This window comes from Anomaloglossus baeobatrachus, chromosome 5, assembly GCF_048569485.1.
Source record: "Anomaloglossus baeobatrachus isolate aAnoBae1 chromosome 5, aAnoBae1.hap1, whole genome shotgun sequence".
Classification (NCBI taxonomy): Eukaryota; Metazoa; Chordata; class Amphibia; order Anura; family Aromobatidae; genus Anomaloglossus; species Anomaloglossus baeobatrachus.
In genome coordinates, this window is record NC_134357.1 from 440,798,907 (window position 1) to 440,820,118 (window position 21,212).

At 46.2% G+C, this 21,212-nt stretch overlaps 1 protein-coding gene and 1 long non-coding RNA gene across 2 annotated transcripts in view; one reads left to right on the plus strand and one right to left on the minus strand.

Moving 5' to 3' along the window:
• Positions 1–21,212, minus strand: part of LOC142311740 (uncharacterized) — a 441,604-nt gene that overhangs the window by 381,825 nt on the left and 38,567 nt on the right. The window lies entirely within an intron of this gene.
• The window catches only part of NTSR1 (neurotensin receptor 1), a 333,106-nt gene that overhangs the window by 302,330 nt on the left and 9,564 nt on the right, over positions 1–21,212 (plus strand). The window lies entirely within an intron of this gene.

The window sequence follows — 21,212 nt, forward strand, 5'->3', positions numbered from 1 at the left end:
TTCAACCGTATTTTAATCAGTATGCAATCTGGTATTATATGTGACGCCCTGGACTAGCCAGGTAGTCACATACATAACAACATATACACCACCCACCCTAGACAGTTACAACAGTCAGACAAAAACCCTTGTTGACTCCCTCAAGGGCCTGATGTCCACACCAAGTGGGGCGGAGCAGGCGGTTGGCCCCACCCACCGAGGAGTTCACAGGTCTGGAGGCAGGAAAAAGTAGTGAGTTCAAGATAGAGTTTGGAGGGGAAAGTAGGAGGACACGAACTGCAAGTGTCTGGGTCGGAGCCCAGGCACTGACAGCAAGGTTGGCAGACGGTGGTGGCCGTCTGCAGGAGTTAGCGGAACTCTGCAGAGCCGTAGGACTGGGGTTGGGCGGTGGCCCTCTGGTACCGAACCGGGGAGCAGAGTGAAGCTAAGCACACAGGCAGGGCCATCGGACCCCGACCAGGCTTGGAGCCGCCGACAATAGTCAAATCCGAGTGTGACAGGAACCTCAGGGGTTTCCCAACAACCAAGACCCGACAGAAGGCAACAGTCCACACCGTGAGGATATACAGCCACCGCCATAGGCTAGAGATCCAAGGGCTAGCGCCTGCGGGCAAAACGGGCTCCTACGGCACCTATACACCGGGGAGCGGACTACCGGTGGGCAACCACAGGAGTCAGAACATTCTAACAGGTGCAGGGAAAGACAGCCACCATCAGCCGTCCGGGGAGAGCACAACAACCCTGCAGCCGGCTGCGGGACCCGTCCATCCGGCCGTTTTGGTTTACCAGAGACTCTGTCATTGATTGTCTGAGTGAGTACACCAGTGCCGTCCGGCACCGTGCCACGCTGTCCCTGCAACCCTGCACCCCAGCCATCCAGCCTCCCCGTTACACCACCGGGCCCCGGGATCACCAACCCCCTACCCACGGAGGGGACAACATCCTAGCTGCTCCCTACCATCTCTCCTGGGATCCCCGTCACCAGCAGCGGTGGTGCCATCATCACCACGTCCCGTGGGTGGCGTCACGAACTCTCTCCCCAAAACAAACCATCCCTTTTCACTCACGGGTGAGGAGCGCTGCTCGAGTCCCCGGGTCCGGCCCACCGCTCGAGCCACCGAGCAGCAGCAGCAGAAGCCCCTGACCCGAGCGTGGCGAGCGCGTCCCCTCCGCCCGCGACATATACCGGGTTGTAAAATTTACAAGATCAATACAGTTTCCAATGTTAAAGAATTGCAGTCTATATGGGATGTGATATTTTTACGGACTCATAAATATGCAAATCTCAAATAAGGAAGAGACAAGCGCATGCTGCAATTTTGATTAAGCCATTCAGGCCCTGAAAAAAAAAAGTAATCTTAACAGGCCAATTGACTAACATTGGTCCAAGTGCTGTCAGTTTTTTACACAAATAGCAGTTGGACTGAAATTCGACTGTATGAATCTATCCTTATACAACTTTGTAGTTGGTTCTCTAGTTATTGGGGGTACAAGACTATTGGACACCCTAGTCTCTTGTGCCCAGTGGTTTTTATCACTTAATCCCTAGTGTCCAGTAATGTTTGATACCTTAGCCCCAGGTGTCCACTGGTGTTTGGCACCAAAGCCCTTTGTGTCCAGTGGTGTTTGGCACCATAGTCTCTTGTAACCACTGCTGTTTGGCACCAAGCTCCTGGTTTTCAGTAATGTTTGGCACCCTAGTCTCTTGTGCACAGTGATGTTTGTCACTCATTTCTCTTACGTTCAGTGTTGTTTGGCACCCAAGCCCCTGGTGTCCATTAGTGTTTGGCAGCCTAGTCTCCGATGTCTAGTTATATTTAGCACCAAAGTCTTTCATGTCCAGTGGTGTTTGGCGCTTTAGTCTGTGGTGGCAATTGATGTTTGGTTTCCTAGTCCTTCATGTCCAGTCGAGTTCAGTGCTTTAGTCTGTGGTGCCCAGTGATGTTTGGGTTCCTAGTCCTACATGTCCAGTGCTGTTTGGCGCTGTAGTTTGTAGTGTTTAGGTTCCTAGTCCTTCATGTCCAGTGGTGTTTGGCGCTCTAGCCTGTGGTGCCCAGTGGTTTTTGGTCCCTAGTCCTACATGTCCAGTAGTGTTTGGCGCTCTAGTCTGTGGTGCCCAGTGGTATTTGGGTCATTAGTCCTACATGTCCAGTTCTGTTTTTACGCTCTAGTCTGTGGTCTTTGGGTCCCTAGTCCTACATGTCGAGTGGTGTTTTGCACGCTAGTCTGTGGTGCCCAGTGCTGTTTGGGTCCCTTGTCCTTCATATCCAGTGGTGTTTCACGCTCTAGTCTGTGGTGCCCAGTAGTGTTTGGGCCCCTAAGTCTTCATGTCCAGTGGTGTTTCGCGCTCTAGTCTGTAGTGCCCAGTGGTTTTTGGGTCCCTACTCATACATGTCCAGTGGTGTTTGGCACTCTAGTCATTGGTATTTGGGTCCCTAGTCTTATATAGGTGTTTGTCAATCTAGTCTGTGGTGCCCAGTAGTGTTTGGGTCCCTAGTTCTTCATGTGGAGTTGAGTTTGGTGCTCTAGTCTGTGGTTCCCAGTGGTGTTTGGGTTACTAGTCCTTCATATCTATTGGCGCTTGGCACTCTAGTCTGTGGTGCACAGTGGTGTTTGGGTCCCTAGTCCTTCATATCCAGTGGTGTTTGAAAGCCTAGTCTCCTTTGTTCAATATTTTTTTTCTCCCTAGTCGCTGACATGTAGGATTGTTTGGCACCCTAGTCCCTGTTGACCAATAGTGTTTATCATCTATTCTATGATATCCAGTGTGGCATCCTAGCACTTGGTGTCCAGTGGGTCTGTTATTACAGTCCACCAAAATATTCATGAATTTCCCTTTAAAGGGTTATTCCTAGCAATCCCAGGTATGTGGGTCTGTTAACCCACCACAAGACAAAACATGTCTGCTTTCTTCAGAATACAGCTCTTCCAAGGGCAATATTTGGTATCGCAGCTCTGCCCCATTTGTTTCAATTGAGCTCAGCTATAATACCACACATAAGCTGTGGTCCAGGTGTGGCGCCATTTCATCATGAAAACAGTCGTATACCTGTGCATACCTTTCAGACTCCACGCATGGTAGAAAACAGACACCGCTGAAGATTGCTAAATACTTTTCTCTACTTGTAATAAACTTGGTAATCGTCGGCCGGGATCCCCCACTGGGGAGAATCATTCATCTCCTCCCCATTTAATAAACTGCTTAATACTTTAAAATGGAGTGTTCCCTCCACGGCTTTGCATTCGACAGTCTTTGTGTTTAGCTTAAGCTTTTTAGTCTGCATAATCAATTCTCATTTACTCAGTCCATTCTTTCAAGTCACTCTTGCAAAACCAATTTGTCGTTTTTTATTTTTTCTATTTTTTTTTTTAATAAAGTTGGCTACAGATAAATTATTTCAGACAAGAAGCAATTAACTCATGGAGGAGAAGAGCGGAGTTGTCAGTGTTAGGCTAGAAAAAAGTGTAGAATTAGAAAATAATGCTGAAAAACAAAAAAAAGAAAACAAAACAGCCATTATTTTTAGGTGTGGGTCTGCTTAAGGCCTAAGCCACACATCATGAAAATCAGTGCAAGTTGAGTGCGATAAAAAAATCGCATTCCCCTCGGACCAATATTAGCCTATGTGTTAGCACACATGAACGATTATTTTCTCAGCCCTAATCGGACCGAGAAAACAATCGCAGCATCCTACGATTGTAATGAAACACTCTTTCTCTCGCACCCATTCAAGTCTATGGAGCGAGAGAAAGATCGCACTGCACTCGCGGTACACCGGTGTACCACGAGTGCAGAGCGAGAATGGCAATAGCTGGCTACGGAGGAGAGAGGGAGATAAATCCCTCCTCAGTGCCGGCCCGCCCCCCGCAGCTGAGGTCCGATCGCACAACCGGATCTCAGTCACAGGGACACTTGCATGACACTCAGCTTTGCAGTACTGCCAGCGTGAGCCGAGTGTCATGCGAGGGGATCGCAGTAATCCCCGTGTGGCCCCAGCCTAAGGCCTCTTCACACGTGAGTGAAAAAGACACACATTTTTCACTGACGTGATAAAGGTGTGTATGTCCCTCCATGTGCCGTGATTTTGGCACATGTGTGATCTCCGCGTGCTATCCGTGATAATACACGGATATCAGGCACTTACACTCACTTGTCCTCAGCGCTGATGTCCGTGGTGCTGATATCTCTGCTGTCTCTGGCCACTGCTTCTCACACGGAGAAGACACACGTGCCAAAATCACGGCACACAGAGGGCCATATGCGTCTTTAACACGTCAGTGAAAAACGTGTGTTTTTCACTGACGAGTCAAAGAGGCCTTAGCAGCTTTTCCTGAGCACATTTTCTTTGGTTTTGGCTGCATTGTTTCTTTTTGTTTTTAATTTTTCCAGTATTTTCATGGCTTTTTTTTACTGGTGTTCTTCAGTCATTTTTTTACTGCCATTTAATAATGTAGACATTTCTGTCTGATTTTGAAGCAGAAATGCTGGCAAAGTGACAGATTTTGAGCCTTCCCATTGACTCTGACTTTTTTTCGCTTTCGAGATGTCTGAATCAGGCCTGACGGACATTTTTGGATGCCATTTTATAAGAAATACATAGTCCAGCTAAAGCCAGTTCAGAGTTGACAACTTGAAGGGGTTCTCCTAGAAACGAAGTTCAGTTTACTCCATACATCTTGAAATGATAACAACTTAAACAATTGGATGTGTTAAAAAAATGTTCCTGTGCTGAGATAATCTTACAGTATATATGTGTCCCTGTTATGTACTGTGTCTGACATGACATGGTCTGATCATACAACATCTCCATACCTCCCAACCGTCCCGGATTCTGCGGGACTTTCACGATTTATCAGGTCTGTCCCGCACTCCCGCGGCTCACAGCTGATGTCCCGGCTCCTCCCCTCAGTGGAGAGAATAAATTAAATTAAATTGTTATCGGCTCTAGATTTTCGGGGCGGCCGAGACTCGAACTCGTGGAAATGTGAGTTCATTGTTTCAAAGGCAGCAGCTTTACCACTGAGCAACTGCCTGTATTGAAACCAATAGGAAGATTTTGTTATCTTGACCTATATACTGCAGGTGAGACACCAGAAGCAGGTTATTCAGCTGCAAAGATGGATGGAGGGATGGATGAATGGAGGGAGGAATGGAGGGATGAATGGAGGGATAGAGGGAGGGATGGATGGATGATAGAGGGATGAATGGAGGGATGAATGGAGGGATAGAAGGAGGGATGAATGGAGGGATAGAGGGAGGGATGGATGGATGATAGAGGGATGAAAGGAGGGATAGAGGGAGGGATGAATGGAGGGATAGAGGCAGGGATGGATGGATGATAGAGGGATGAATGGAGGGATAGAGGCAGGGATGGATGGATGATAGAGGGATGAATGGAGGGATAGAGGGAGGGATGGATGGATGATAGAGGGATGAATGGAGGGATAGAGGCAGGGATGGATGGATGATAGAGGGATGAATGGAGGGATGAATGGAGGGATAGAAGGAGGGATAGAAGGAGGGATGAATGGAGGGATAGAGGGATGAATGGAGGGATAGAGGGAGGGATGGATGCATGGATGATAGAGGGATGAATGGAGGGATAGAGGGAGGGATGGATGGATGATAGAGGGATGGAGGGATGGATGGAGGGATGAATGGAGGAATAGAGGGATGAATGGAGGGATAGAGGCAGGGATGGATGGATGATAGAGGGATGGATGGATGATAGAGGGATGAATGGAGGGATGAATGGAGGGATAGAAGGAGGGATGAATGGAGGGATAGAGGGATGAAAGGAGGGATAGAGGGAGGGATGAATGGAGGGATAGAGGCAGGGATGGATGGATGATAGAGGGATGAATGGAGGGATAGAGGGAGGGATGGATGGATGATAGAGGGATGAATGGAGGGATGAATGGAGGGATAGAAGGAGGGATGAATGGAGGGATAGAAGGAGGGATGAATGGAGGGATAGAAGGAGGGATGAATGGAGGGATGGATGGATAGATGGAGGGATGGATGCATGGATGATAGAGGGATGAATGGAGGGATAGAGGGAGGGATGGATGATAGAGGGATGAATGGAGGGATAGAGGGAGGGATGGAGGGATGGATGGATGATAGAGGGATGAATGGAGGGATAGAGGGAGGGATGGATGGATGATAGAGGGATGAATGGAGGGATAGAAGGAGGGATGAATGGAGGGATAGAGGGATGAAAGGAGGGATAGAGGGAGGGATGAATGGAGGGATAGAGGCAGGGATGGATGGATGATAGAGGGATGAATGGAGGGATGAATGGAGGGATAGAGGGAGGGATGGATGGATGATAGAGGGATGAATGGAGGGATGAATGGAGGGATAGAAGGAGGGATGAATGGAGGGATAGAGGGATGAATGGAGGGATGAATGGATGGATAGAGGGAGGGATGGATGCATGGATGATAGAGGGATGAATGGAGGGATAGAGGGAGGGATGGAGGGATGGATGGATGATAGAGGGATGAATGGAGGGATAGAGGGAGGGATGAATGGAGGGATAGAGGGAGGGATGGATGGATGATAGAGGGATGAATGGAGGGATGAATGGAGGGATAGAAGGAGGGATGAATGGAGGGATAGAGGGAGGGATGGATGGATGATAGAGGGATGAATGGAGGGATGAAAGGAGGGATAGAGGGAGGGATGAATGGAGGGATAGAGGCAGGGATGGATGGATGATAGAGGGATGAATGGAGGGATAGAGGCAGGGATGGATGGATGATAGAGGGATGAATGGAGGGATAGAGGGAGGGATGGATGGATGATAGAGGGATGAATGGAGGGATAGAGGCAGGGATGGATGGATGATAGAGGGATGAATGGAGGGATGAATGGAGGGATAGAAGGAGGGATAAATGGAGGGATGAATGGAGGGATAGAGGGATGAATGGAGGGATAGAGGGAGGGATGGATGCATGGATGATAGAGGGATGAATGGAGGGATAGAGGGAGGGATGGATGGATGATAGAGGGATGGAGGGATGGATGGAGGGATGAATGGAGGAATAGAGGGATGAATGGAGGGATAGAGGCAGGGATGGATGGATGATAGAGGGATGGATGGATGATAGAGGGATGAATGGAGGGATGAATGGAGGGATAGAAGGAGGGATGAATGGAGGGATAGAGGGATGAAAGGAGGGATAGAGGGAGGGATGAATGGAGGGATAGAGGCAGGGATGGATGGATGATAGAGGGATGAATGGAGGGATAGAGGGAGGGATGGATGGATGATAGAGGGATGAATGGAGGGATGAATGGAGGGATAGAAGGAGGGATGAATGGAGGGATAGAAGGAGGGATGAATGGAGGGATAGAGGGATGAATGGAGGGATGGATGGATAGAGGGAGGGATGGATGCATGGATGATAGAGGGATGAATGGAGGGATAGAGGGAGGGATGGAGGGATGGATGGATGATAGAGGGATGAATGGAGGGATAGAGGGAGGGATGGATGGATGATAGAGGGATGAATGGAGGGATAGAAGGAGGGATGAATGGAGGGATAGAGGGATGAAAGGAGGGATAGAGGGAGGGATGAATGGAGGGATAGAGGCAGGGATGGATGGATGATAGAGGGATGAATGGAGGGATGAATGGAGGGATAGAGGGAGGGATGGATGGATGATAGAGGGATGAATGGAGGGATGAATGGAGGGATAGAAGGAGGGATGAATGGAGGGATAGAGGGATGAATGGAGGGATGAATGGATGGATAGAGGGAGGGATGGATGCATGGATGATAGAGGGATGAATGGAGGGATAGAGGGAGGGATGGAGGGATGGATGGATGATAGAGGGATGAATGGAGGGATAGAGGGAGGGATGAATGGAGGGATAGAGGGATGAATGGAGGGATAGAGGCAGGGATGGATGGATGATAGAGGGATGAATGGAGGGATAGAGGGAGGGATGGATGGATGATAGAGGGATGAATGGAGGGATGAATGGAGGGATAGAAGGAGGGATGAATGGAGGGATAGAGGGATGAAAGGAGGGATAGAGGGAGGGATGGATGGATGATAGAGGGATGAATGGAGGGATAGAAGGAGGGATGGATGCATGGATGATAGAGGGATGAATGGAGGGATAGAGGGATGGATGGATGGATGATAGAGGGATGAATGGAGGGATAGAGGCAGGGATGGATGGATGATAGAGGAATGAATGGAGGGATAGAGGGAGGGATGGATGGATGATAGAGGGATGAATGGAGGGATAGAGGCAGGGATGGATGGATGATAGAGGGATGAATGGAGGGATGAATGGAGGGATAGAAGGAGGGATGAATGGAGGGATAGAGGGATGAATGGAGGGATAGAGGGAGGGATGGATGCATGGATGATAGAGGGATGAATGGAGGGATAGAGGGAGGGATGGATGGATGATACAGGGATGAATGGAGGGATAGAGGCAGGGATGGATGATAGAGGGATGAATGGAGGGATAGAGGGAGGGATGGATGGATGATAGAGGGATGAATGGAGGGATAGAAGGAGGGATGAATGGAGGGATAGAGGGATGAATGGAGGGATGGATGGATAGAGGGAGGGATGGATGCATGGATGATAGAGGGATGAATGGAGGGATAGAGGGAGGGATGAATGGAGGAATAGAGGGATGAATGGAGGGATAGAGGCAGGGATGGATGGATGATAGAGGGATGAATGGAGGGATAGAGGGAGGGATGGATGGATGATAGAGGGATGAATGGAGGGATAGAAGGAGGGATGAATGGAGGGATAGAGGGATGAAAGGAGGGATAGAGGGAGGGATGGAGGGATGGATAGAGGGATGAATGGAGGAATAGAGGGATGAATGGAGGGATAGAGGCAGGGATGGATGGATGATAGAGGGATGAATGGAGGGATAGAGGGAGGGATGGATGGATGATAGAGGGATGAATGGAGGGATGAATGGAGGGATAGAAGGAGGGATGAATGGAGAGATAGAGGATGAAAGGAGGGATAGAGGGAGGGATGAATGGAGGGATAGAGGCAGGGATGGATGGATGATACAGGGATGAATGGAGGGATAGAGGCAGGGATGGATGGATGATAGAGGGATGAATGGAGGGATGAATGGAGGGATAGAAGGAGGGATGAATGGAGGGATAGAGGGATGAATGGAGGGATGGATGGATAGAGGGAGGGATGGATGCATGGATGATAGAGGGATGAATGGAGGGATAGAGGGAGGGATGAATGGAGGAATAGAGGGATGAATGGAGGGATAGAGGCAGGGATGGATGGATGATAGAGGGATGAATGGAGGGATAGAGGGAGGGATGGATGGATGATAGAGGGATGAATGGAGGGATGAATGGAGGGATAGAAGGAGGGATGAATGGAGGGATAGAGGGATGAAAGGAGGGATAGAGGGAGGGATGAATGGAGGGATAGAGGCAGGGATGGATGGATGATAGAGGGATGAATGGAGGGATGAATGGAGGGATAGAGGGAGGGATGGATGGATGATAGAGGGATGAATGGAGGGATGAATGGAGGGATAGAAGGAGGGATGAATGGAGGGATAGAGGGATGAATGGAGGGATGAATGGATGGATAGAGGGAGGGATGGATGCATGGATGATAGAGGGATGAATGGAGGGATAGAGGGATGGATGGATGATAGAGGGATGAATGGAGGGATAGAGGGAGGGATGGAGGGATGGATGGATGATAGAGGGATGAATGGAGGGATAGAGGGAGGGATGAATGGAGGGATAGAGGGATGGATGGATGGATGATAGAGGGATGAATGGAGGGATAGAGGGAGGGATGAATGGAGGGATAGAGGGATGAAAGGAGGGATAGAGGGAGGGATGGATGGATGATAGACGGATGAATGGAGGGATGAATGGAGGGATAGAAGGAGGGATGGATGCATGGATGATAGAGGGATGAATGGAGGGATAGAGAGATGGATGGATGGATGATAGCGGGATGAATAGAGGGATAGAGGGAGGGATGGATGGATGATAGAGGGATGAATGGAGGGATAGAGGGAGGGATGAATGGAGGGATAGAGGGAGGGATTGATGGATGATAGAGGGATGAATGGAGGGATGAATGGAGGGATAGAGGGAGGGATGGATGGATGAATGGAGGGATAGAGGGATGAATGGAGGGATGAATGGAGAGATAGAGGGAGGGATAGAGGGAGGGATGGATGATAGTGGGATGGATGATAGAGGGATATATAGATACACGACAGATAATAGATAGATAGATAGAGATAGAATCATAGACAGATAGAGGGATAGAATCATAGATAGCTAGAATCATAGATAGATGGCTTTCCTAGCTGCTCTAGCTGTTGAGCCACTAGGATTGATGATGTCAGAGGGAGGATTTCACATAAATAAACCTACAATGCAGCCTCTTACACAGTAGATAACACAGGACACAGCTCCATTGTACAGAGCAGTGTCTCTATCTCGTGTATTCTAGAGGGAGAGGAAAAGAGGATTTTTTTTTCTTCTAATAAAGTTACTAAAAATAATAAAAAAAAATAGAATAATGTAATTTTATTGCACTTTTTTATAAAATAATAAACATCACAAATCAGCAAATCACATGGACATATTTGGTGTCCCTGTAATCGTAATGACCTGAACAACACAGCGATCAGATTATTTATGGGGATCGGTAAATGGCAGGAAAAAAAAGGCGCAATTTATTATTTTTCTTTATTAAAACCCATAAAAAATGTAATAAAAATGGATCACTGAGGCAGTGTTCACACATAGCGTAAATGCTGCATTTTTTCTGCAGGTGTCCGCGCCACGAGTGCAGTAACAATGTTCTCTGATTATTGCGTGTTTGCGGTATTTTTTATACATTGTCCCCCTTATTTGATACATGTTTGTTGCTGATGTGAATCCTGAAGCTTATAAAGAAAGAAACACCAAATGCGCACAGTTCAGCGGCGTCTTTCCACGCACCAGGGGCGGAGATTTCAGGACGTCTCATCCACTTTGCTTGGACAATTTCTCCATATTCACATGTAGTGTAAATGCTGCATTTTTTTCTGCTGTTTCTTTGCACATTTATTCTGCTGTGTTTAATTGTCCAAGTAAAGTGGATGTGATTCCATGAAAAGACGCCGCTGAATTCTGCGGTTTTCGGGGGTGGGGGGGGGGGGTTTCTCTGGAGGTTTCTATGTGGAGCTTAAAAAAATGCAGGAAAAAGCTTCTCTGTACAATAAAAACACTTAAAAACGCAGATTCACATCTGAACCAAAAACGCATTAAATAATGGAGAAAAGGCAGAAAAAATGCAGCAAAAATGGAAAAAACAGAGAAGATTGTTATTGTGTAGTTTGGTGCAGACAGAAACAAAAAGAAATAGAATTTATGCAACAAGTGAACACGGATTGATAGGCACAAATAAGCAACATGTCATATAGTGACACATAGAAATATAAAAAAATTCTGACGGCTATAAATATGAATGAACAGTCCGGGGAATCTGCTGAATGACCCTTACTTCCAAATGGGTGTGGCTAGGGGCGTGGTCAAATTTGCCGCAGCGCGCTGCGCCCGCCGCATACTTTGTCCCTCTTTCCTTTCTTGAAAAGTTAGGAGGTATGCATCTCCTGGGCAGGGAGGATATGAGAGTTTACAGCCAGGACAACATGGGATCGCAGCTGAATTTTTTCTTGTATGAGGTAAAATCTGTTTACAAAAGGTAGGTACATGTTTTACCTCACAGAAAGTATCAGATACAATCCCATGCTGTCCAGTCTGTATACTCTCTTTGATTCCTCCTCAGCAAGATGTGGTATGTACAGACCATGTTCTTGCACAATCAGAAACAGCCATTACACAGTAACAACATCTCCTGGGCAGGGAGGATATGAGAGTATACAGCCAGGACAACATGGGATCGCAGCTGATTTTTTCTTGTATGAGGTAAAATCTGTTTACAAAAGGCAGGGACATGTTTTACCTCACAGAAAGTATCAGATACAATCCCATGCTGTCCTGTCTGTATACTCTCTTTGCTTCCTCCTCAGCAAGTTGTGGTATGTACAGACCATGTTCTTGCACAATCAGAAACAGCCGTTACACAGTACATAGTAGGGGAACATATATAAGATTATCTCAGTACAGGAACATTTTTCTATAACACATCCAATTGTGGAAATTATTATTATTCCAAGATCTATTGATACAACCCCTGTAAATATCAAGTAGGACAGGTGGACTAAAGTATCCAGAAAAACGAAAGATAAAAACTGGAGTTATCTAGGGTTTATTCTCATAGCATATTTTTTTTTAGTGAGAAAGAAAAGTGTCTTCTGCTGTAAGGGTCTTTTGCTTTCTCCTGGATCCACACACCTATACGACAGGTCAACTTGAGGAGACAGAGAGGATATTTGATAACATCACCTGGGATATAACCCTTTTGTGGATTGAAAATATGGAATAGGATAGGGTGAAAATGATTTTTTTATGGTAGTTTGGTAGTTACTGGCCCTTTAATACATCACAGCTATATATAAGGGGATAAAGGTTGTTTCTTCTAAAGTAAAGGGACTTATTTTGTATGTCATCGAACCATGCCCAGTATGTTACTGTGAGCTGAATCCGTCTATTCACACAGCGCTCCAGCCATATACCAGTCTGTGATTGTAGATCTAGAGCAGTCCCCAGCTGGACCCCCACTAATAGAAGCAGATGGTGAGATGTGAGGAGTTAGATCTCCCAGATGCCTCTTCAGTCTTCATCTCACTGAGTTTCAGTCTTTCTTCTACAGGCAAGAGTAACAAAAAAATTCAATTTTCTCATGATCCAGTCTAGCGGCAAATCCCATAGTGCAATAATTTGATTTTAAATCCAGCATAAACTGATGGAATCACCGCTTTGCCCGAGATTATCTCTCTTCCCTTCCTGACACTTCCTCTTATACAGTTGTTATAATTTTTTTCTTTTTTCCCCTCTGGTTTGCATTCCTATGACATGAAGTCTTTATATATAGAGCAGTCAGACAACTCACTGGAAATAATAGACTTAAGACATAGTCATCATTATGTGTGTACATGAGACGTAACTCAGTTTCTAGCTATTATATCAGTTGTACTGTGCATTTGTGACCAGTGTTTTCATCTGCATGTCCTATCTCTTTTTTCAGTTGTCTCTGAGCCGCTATGATTTCTCCCAAACATATCACACACAGATATTTCTGCTCTATTGTCTCCTTGTGGCACATCTTCAGAAGTAGCATCAGCAAGGAGGGTATTATACACCAATACTGAGAAGTATAGATTAGAAAAACGCTCCAGAGAGCACAACGTATTTGTATGTGGGGATAATATGGTAAAAACCCCCACAATTGGCACAAACTCAAAAGCATAATACATATACAAGAGAACCAAGAGTTTTTATGTGCAAAAATAAACAATTTTATTAGATACAGAAGGTGAATAACCATAAAATCACATAAAATCCATTGTTTACAGGCCCCAGAGCTGGGATACATGCCATATCAGGGCTCAATTTCAGACAACACTAATATAGTAATGCATCCAATCCGGTGCATATGTTGAGTACAATTTGAGCAGTATCAACCTGTCAGAAATGTTACCCCTCAAGGCCCCATCATATCGCGGCAATTGCCATACTATCTTCGGTATATCTACCAGTCAGTGGTGGGGTGGTATGGCCCAGCCTGGTCACAGCAACAACCTCACAACGGCGATGTACGTTTCGAACAACGATATATTAACATCTTCATCAGGATGGAGGTATTCCAACCATCCATACCAGAGCTCCGGTTTTAAATGAGCGCGCTATGAGACCGGCCCGGAAGTTCGCAGACGGCGCATGCGCCGGCTCACAGGCAAGTCTCGCGAGACCGCCGCCGTCACGTCATAATCGCGCATGCGCGGGAGCGTGGACGCGTCTCCATGGCTCCCGCGCAGGCACGAGACGGCCAGACGGCGGCGATCAGGCAGGGACGAGCATGCGAGCCGGCGCACGCGCACAGGAACCACCGGAACTCGCCAGAAGCGTAACAGCATACACAAGCATCATGTTGCAGGTATGTAGAATCCACAAATGCAGAGAATGGCAGGCATAATAACATTATTTGTATCATATTCCACAAGGAGCATCCTTTCTCATCTTTAATAGTCCATGTGGGTATCCTGTCACACTTCCACCAATGGTAGTTTTTATCAGATTATCCTGCAATCACAAAGAGTATGAATGAAAACTCTGGGACAGGCGGACAGAAGGGTAAAGATTAAAAATTATTAAAAATGATAAGATTATAGGTGGTTAGGAAGAAATATGGTAGTATCACAACCAATAAGTGAGACAAAGGAGATATCTACAAATTATCTATCCCTGCAGAATTCATCCACAGGGCTGTGTATACTCTCATATATATGAGCACATGTCCTAGTATTACAGGAAGGGTGAATAACTAACGGCCTCATTGAGACCTCTAGGGTCCAGAGTGTCCAAGGTCACAATCCACCTCGTCTCGCATTGTGCTAGACGTTTCTTGAGGTCACCACCCCTGATTCCTCCCACTATGGCATCAATGCCTCTGATTTTAAGTTTGGAGGGATCACAGGAGTGGTGAGATCTGAAATGTCGCGGTAATGTTTTTAAAACACTTGGGTCTACCTCTGATTTGGCCGCAGCAATGTCTCTGATGTGCTCCCTGACCCTAATGCGGAGCTCACGGGAGGTGAGCCCCACATAGGTCAGGGGGCACGTACATGTAGCGAAATATATCACGTGTGTGGTACCACACGTGATATATTGTTTGATGTGGAAGTTCTTAGATCCATCTGATGAATAAAAGGATGAGCTACGGAGAAAATTGCTGCAGGCCAAACAATGCCCACAAGGAAAGCATCCCTGTAAGGGCCCACAAGAGCCAAATGGGTTATCCCTAGGCGGGACATAGTGGCTCCGTACCAGAATATCTTTCAGATTTCTGGCCTTCCTTGAGGTCATCATTGGATTTTGGGTCAGTACCTCCGCGAGTGCCGGATCAGTGAAGAGTACCGGCCAGTGTTTCTTCATAATCTGGCGCATAGTCTCCCACTCTTGGTTGTAGGTCCCAATGAACCTCACTATGCCATCCTGTTTTTTTGTTTTTTTTGGGGTATTGATCAGCAATTGTGCTCTAGAGGTTTTTTTCGCACGGTTATAGCCAGATTTTATGCTCCTCATGCTGTACCCCCTATCACGAAAGCGGTCTCTGAGGTCCACAGATTGTGCCTCAAACATGGTGTCAGATGAACATATCCGTCGCATCCTCAGGTATTGCCCGGTCGGGATGGCGTGGATTGTGGATGGATTATGGGCTGAGGACGCATGCAGCAGTGCATTTACAGACGTCTCCTTACAGAAGACGTCCGTTTGGATCGATCTCCTATCATCAACAGTGATTAATATATCTAGGAAATCGATCCTGCATCTGCTGCTTTTATAAGTCAATTTGATGTTAAATTTATTGATGTTCAGTTGTCCCATGAACCGATTGAGCTGCTCCGTGCTACCCTGCCACACAAAAAGGATGTCATCTATATATCGCAGCCAACACTTCACATGGGCGCAAAGCTCAGGGCCTCCGTCACCAAAAACCAGCCTCTCCCAGTACCCCAGAAAGAGGCCGGCGTACGAAGGCGCACAAGCTGCGCCCATGGCAGTGCCCCGCTGCTGCAAGTAAAAGACATCCTTGAAAACAAAAAAATTGTGTGACAGGGCAAACCGGAGGAGCTCAATAATCAGTTCGCCCATATCGTCATCGCGACCCGACATCCTGAGGAAAAAACGGACCGCTCTGAGACCGTCCTCGTGAGAGATGCAGGTGTAGAGGCTCTCGATGTCGGCGGTAACCAAAATCATGTCATCTTCCACAAAGACACCGTCAGTGCGACTCAGGACGTCCGTAGTGTCACGCACATAAGAGGGCAAAGCTTCCACCAAAGGTTTCAGATGATAATCTATAAATTTACAAATGGGGTCGCATAAGCCCTCCATGCTGGACACTATCGGGCGTCCCGGTGGGTTGACGGCGTCTTTGTGGATTTTAGGTAGGATACAGAATGTAGGTATCCTCGGATGCTTATTGCAAAGTCCCTCGAACATTTTCTTGGTGATCAAACCTTTCTCAAGAGCCTCATTCAGGATGGCAGTAAGCTCACCGGAAAATGCAACCAACGGGCTGGAGGGGAGTTTCCTGTATGTCTCCCTATTACGTAGCTGCCTCAGTACCTCCCGTTCATACTTTTCTATTGGTAACACAACAACATTCCCCCCCTTGTCTGCTGCTTTTATTATTATATCACGGTATCCCTGTAGTTCAACCAGTGCTGACCTTTGTACCCGTGTCAAATTGTTACGTCTACATCTGGTTGGTATTTGTCTGAATTGATCACACACCATCTTGGTGAAGATGTCTACAGCGGGACTCAGAGACAATGGGGGGAACTTTGTAGATCTAGGTAGCAAAGCATGTGGGAATATACCTGTAGATGGTGCCTCCTGTTCTTGTAACAGATCCTCCAGGTTCTGGATGGCGTCCCTTTCCACCTGACTGTCAGACACCATATTCCGCTTGTGAAAAAGTTTTTTTAAAATTAGTTTATGAGAGAATAGGTTGAGGTCCTTCAAGGCTGTAAACAGATGGAAGGGATTAGCAGGAGAGAATGTGAGACCCCGTGACAACACCTCCACCTGAGCACCAGTGAGCACCCGTGTTGAAAGATTAATTACCTGTAGCCTGTTACCCTGCCGCTTGTTCTTTCCTTGGGCAGCAGGTGGACGGGCACGTTGCTTAACGCGCGCTCCAACTGTTTCGGCCGCGGATGGGGAGCTCACTGATGCCTCGGAGGAGGAGTCGCCACATGAGGTCTCCGACACCAGTGATGAGGATCGGGGTTTCTGATTCTTAAAGGGATAGCCCCCTACACGTCTTCTTGCTGTGTCCATTCTCCATTTATAAGCCCTTTTTGTCGAATAATCAGCAATATCCCTGTTTAGTTTTTTAAACTTAAATGCCTTGATTTCCCGTTCCCATCTCTCCAACTCCTGATTCATTTCGGAGTTGAATTGTGTCATGGCTTCAGGTGTACAGGTGCCATTCAGATCTTTTTCTATGGATTCTAATTCTGTCTCTAGTGAAGTCAGGGTAGATGAATTGTGGTCCCATAATAGGCCCAGGAAGCCACGGGAACACGTCTGAGCGAGTTCCTCCCATTTTGTTTTAAACCCTTCATCATCTAGAGTGAAAGAGGGGAAGACCTGTACACGGAGGCCGCGGGGCACTAGGTCTTTCTCAAGATATTTACCCAAAAAGGCCTTATTCCACCACAATTTCGTTCTTTTTTTCAATAAATCTTTATATCTCAAACACAGTGTCTCACTTGATTGGGCACCACCACTTCCACCACCTGATGCACCTCCTGTCTTCAACACATGATCAATTTGTGATTGCCAGGTGTTATCCCTGGCCCTAAAGTTCATGTTGGCTGGAGAGATATCTGTGATAAACAGAAAACAAGTATAGATTAGAAAAACGCTCCAGAGAGCACAACGTATTTGTATGTGGGGATAATGTGGTAAAAACCCCCACAATTGGCACAAACTCAAAAGCATAATACATATACAAGAGAACCAAGAGTTTTTATGTGCAAAAATAAACAATTTTATTAGATACAGAAGGTGAATAACCATAAAATCACATAATATCCATTGTTTACAGGACCCAGAGCTGGGATACATGCCATATCAGGGCTCAATTTCAGCCAACACTAATATAGTAATGCACCCAATCCGGTGCATATGTTGAGTACAATTTGAGCAGTATCAACCTGTCAGAAATGTTACCCCTCAAGGCCCCATCATGTCGCGGCAATTGCCATACTATCTTCGGTATGTCTACCAGTCAGTGGTGGGGTGGTATGGCCCAGCCTGGTCACAGCAACAACCTCACAACGGCGACGTACGTTTCGAACAACGATATATTAAAATCTTCATCAGGATGGAGGTATTCCCACCATCCATCCCAGAGCTCCGGTTTTAAATGAGCGCACTATGAGACCGGCCCAGAAGTTCGCAGACGGCGCATGCGCCGGCTCACAGGCAAGTCCCGCGAGACCGCCGCCGTCACGTCATAATCGCACATGCGCGGGAGCGTGGACGCGTCTCCATGGCTCCCGCGCAGGCACGAGACGGCCAGACGGCGGCGATCAGGCAGGGACGAGCATGCGAGCCGGCGCACGCGCACAGGAGCAACCGGAACTCGCCAGAAGCGTAACAGCATACACAAGCATCATGTTGCAGGTATGTAGAATCCACAAATGCAGAGAATGGCAGGCATAATAACATTATTTGTATCATATTCCACAAGGAGCATCCTTTCTCATCATTAATAGTCCATGTGGGTATCCTGTCACACTTCCACCAATGGTAGTTTTTATCAGATTATCCTGCAATCACAAAGAGTATGAATGAAAACTCTGGGACAGGCGGACAGAAGGGTAAAGATTAAAAATTATTAAAAATGATAAGATTATAGGTGGTTAGGAAGAAATATGGTGGTATCACAACCAATAAGTGAGACAAAGGAGATATCTACAAATTATCTATCCCTGCAGAATTTATCCACAGGGCTGTGTATACTCTCATATATATGAGCACATGTCCTAGTATTACAGGAAGGGTGAATAACTAACGGCCTCATTGAGACCTCTAGGGACCAGAGTGTCCAAGGTCACAATCCACCTTGTCTCGCATTGTGCTAGACGTTTCTTGAGGTCACCACCCCTGATTCCTCCCACTATGGCATCAATGCCTCTGATTTTAAGTTTGGAGGGATCACAGGAGTGGTGAGATCTGAAATGTCGCGATAATGTTTTTAAAACACTTGGGTCTACCTCTGATTTGGCCGCAGCAATTTCTCTGACGTGCTCCCTGACCCTAATGCGGAGCTCACGGGAGGTGAGCCCCACATAGGTCAGGGGGCACGTACATGTAGCGAAATATATCACGTGTGTGGTACCACACGTGATATATTGTTTGATGTGGAAGTTCTTAGAGCCATCTGATGAATAAAAGGATGAGCTACGGAGAAAATTGCTGCAGGCCAAACAATGCCCACAAGGAAAGCATCCCTGTAAGGGCCCACAAGAGCCGAATGGGTTATCCCTAGGCGGGACATAGTGGCTCCGTACCAGAATATCTTTCAGATTTCTGGCCCTCCTTGAGGTCATCATTGGATTTTGGGTCAGTACCTTCGCGAGGGGTAACATTTCTGACAGGTTGATACTGCTCAAATTGAACTCAACATATGCACCGGATTGGGTGCATTACTATATTAGTGTTGTCTGAAATTGAGCCCTGATATGGCATGTATCCCAGCTCTGGGTCCTGTAAACAATGGATTTTATGCAATACTGAGAAGTGTAGCTGTGAATCCAGCACTGGGGATGAAATAAAACACTTCCGAGAAAGCAGAAGCACCTCAGTGACCCTCTTCTCACTACAGTAAAGATTTAAGGCATTGTTTTCTGATCCCTGACAGCTGAGAGCTGTGCTAAAATAATATGGATTGTAGCTGGGTTTTTTTTTAGTGAATGGTGAGTTCAGGAGGCGGGGCAGGAGTAGAAGTGGCTCATAAGTGGAACTAGAAGTTTATTTCTCTAATAAGATGCATTATAAAGTTTCCTATATTCGTCTGTACTATTGGATTTACACAAGTTTGAAATGTGATATAAAATTCTATTATACAACGCCAAATCCCTGTATCAGATTGAGTGTTCATTGATATGCAAGTTCACTAGACTCGACACTACCATACAGAAACACAAGGGAAGGAATACAAACAGGGGAAATAAACATGCAAGGAAAAGACATTCCAGGTGACGTCAGTGCAGCAAACACCACTGCAGCACACAGCAAGACAAACTTCTTCCAAAGCAGGCTCCTTCCAAAGTCGACCACACAGAAATTCAGTTTCTATCACAGGTATCATGTGATCAGATAATATGACTAAAGTAGGGAAGGGGATTGATCTCAAAGAGCCTCACCTGACATTGACAGCTAAAGCCTGCAGCCAGACAGGAAAGGGTGCTTAACAGTACCACAAGGAAGGAGATGTTATTAAATAACAGCAGTGGATCCGCCAGCAGCGAGGCGCTGTGACCTTCTGACACCAGATTCACCTAGGGTCTCCCCCAAGCAAGATACACTCATGACAAAAGTCTGCGTGAGTTTCCTACGTTATGTAACCATGACACACATCATTGTTCTTCTGGTCAATTATCTATTAGTTTGATGCATCATACTCTTCCATTTGAAAAATTAAAGTTAATCCATGATGATGGCTTTTAGGATGGCCACCATGTTGGTGACATGGCCTAAGAAGTTTTCTTTTCCCCTACAGAGTTTGTATAAAATTGAATCACTATCTGACAAATTGGTTACTTTTTTATGGGTGTTTTCTTTTTTTGAGACATCCTGTATTTTACAAACACTGAAACCTCAATCTATACCCTTAATCAGCATAGGGTTACACAAACACAATTTGCCCATAGGGCAACTAGAGGTACCCTAACTAAAGATTAATAAAACTTACCTTTTATTCTCAAAAATACATTAAACACATCAATGTAAAATCTCGGCAGACAAAGCAACCTAATAGTAAGTCATGAATCTGGCCGCGGACCATATACTATATATAAGTGGACTGATGTCCTACAGTGTTATAAGATTGGTATTGCCCTACTCTGCCTATAAAAAGCTAATAGCCTGCCCAACATGTTTCACCATGTCTGGCTTCATCAGGGGGCTGATTAATATATGCATTAATATAGTGAGTTACTGAATACATTTTCTTTCTCTTTCCACTCTTGTCCACATCAGCAATTATAGTATTGTATCATTAACATAATAAGGATAAGGATATTGTATGTTGCGATTCTGAATTTTCATGCCTGTAGGTGATCAGCAAAATGGATGCATTTATTATAGCGGTTCGCAATATAACACTAGAATCTTGCTAGACTAGATAATCTAGTCAATCTATACATGTACAATCTATACTTGGACAGCCATATAAAGAAGGAGAGAAGGCATTAAAGTTGGCAAACTGAATATTAGTCATGAACAAGACCAACTAAGCGCAGACCATATGGACC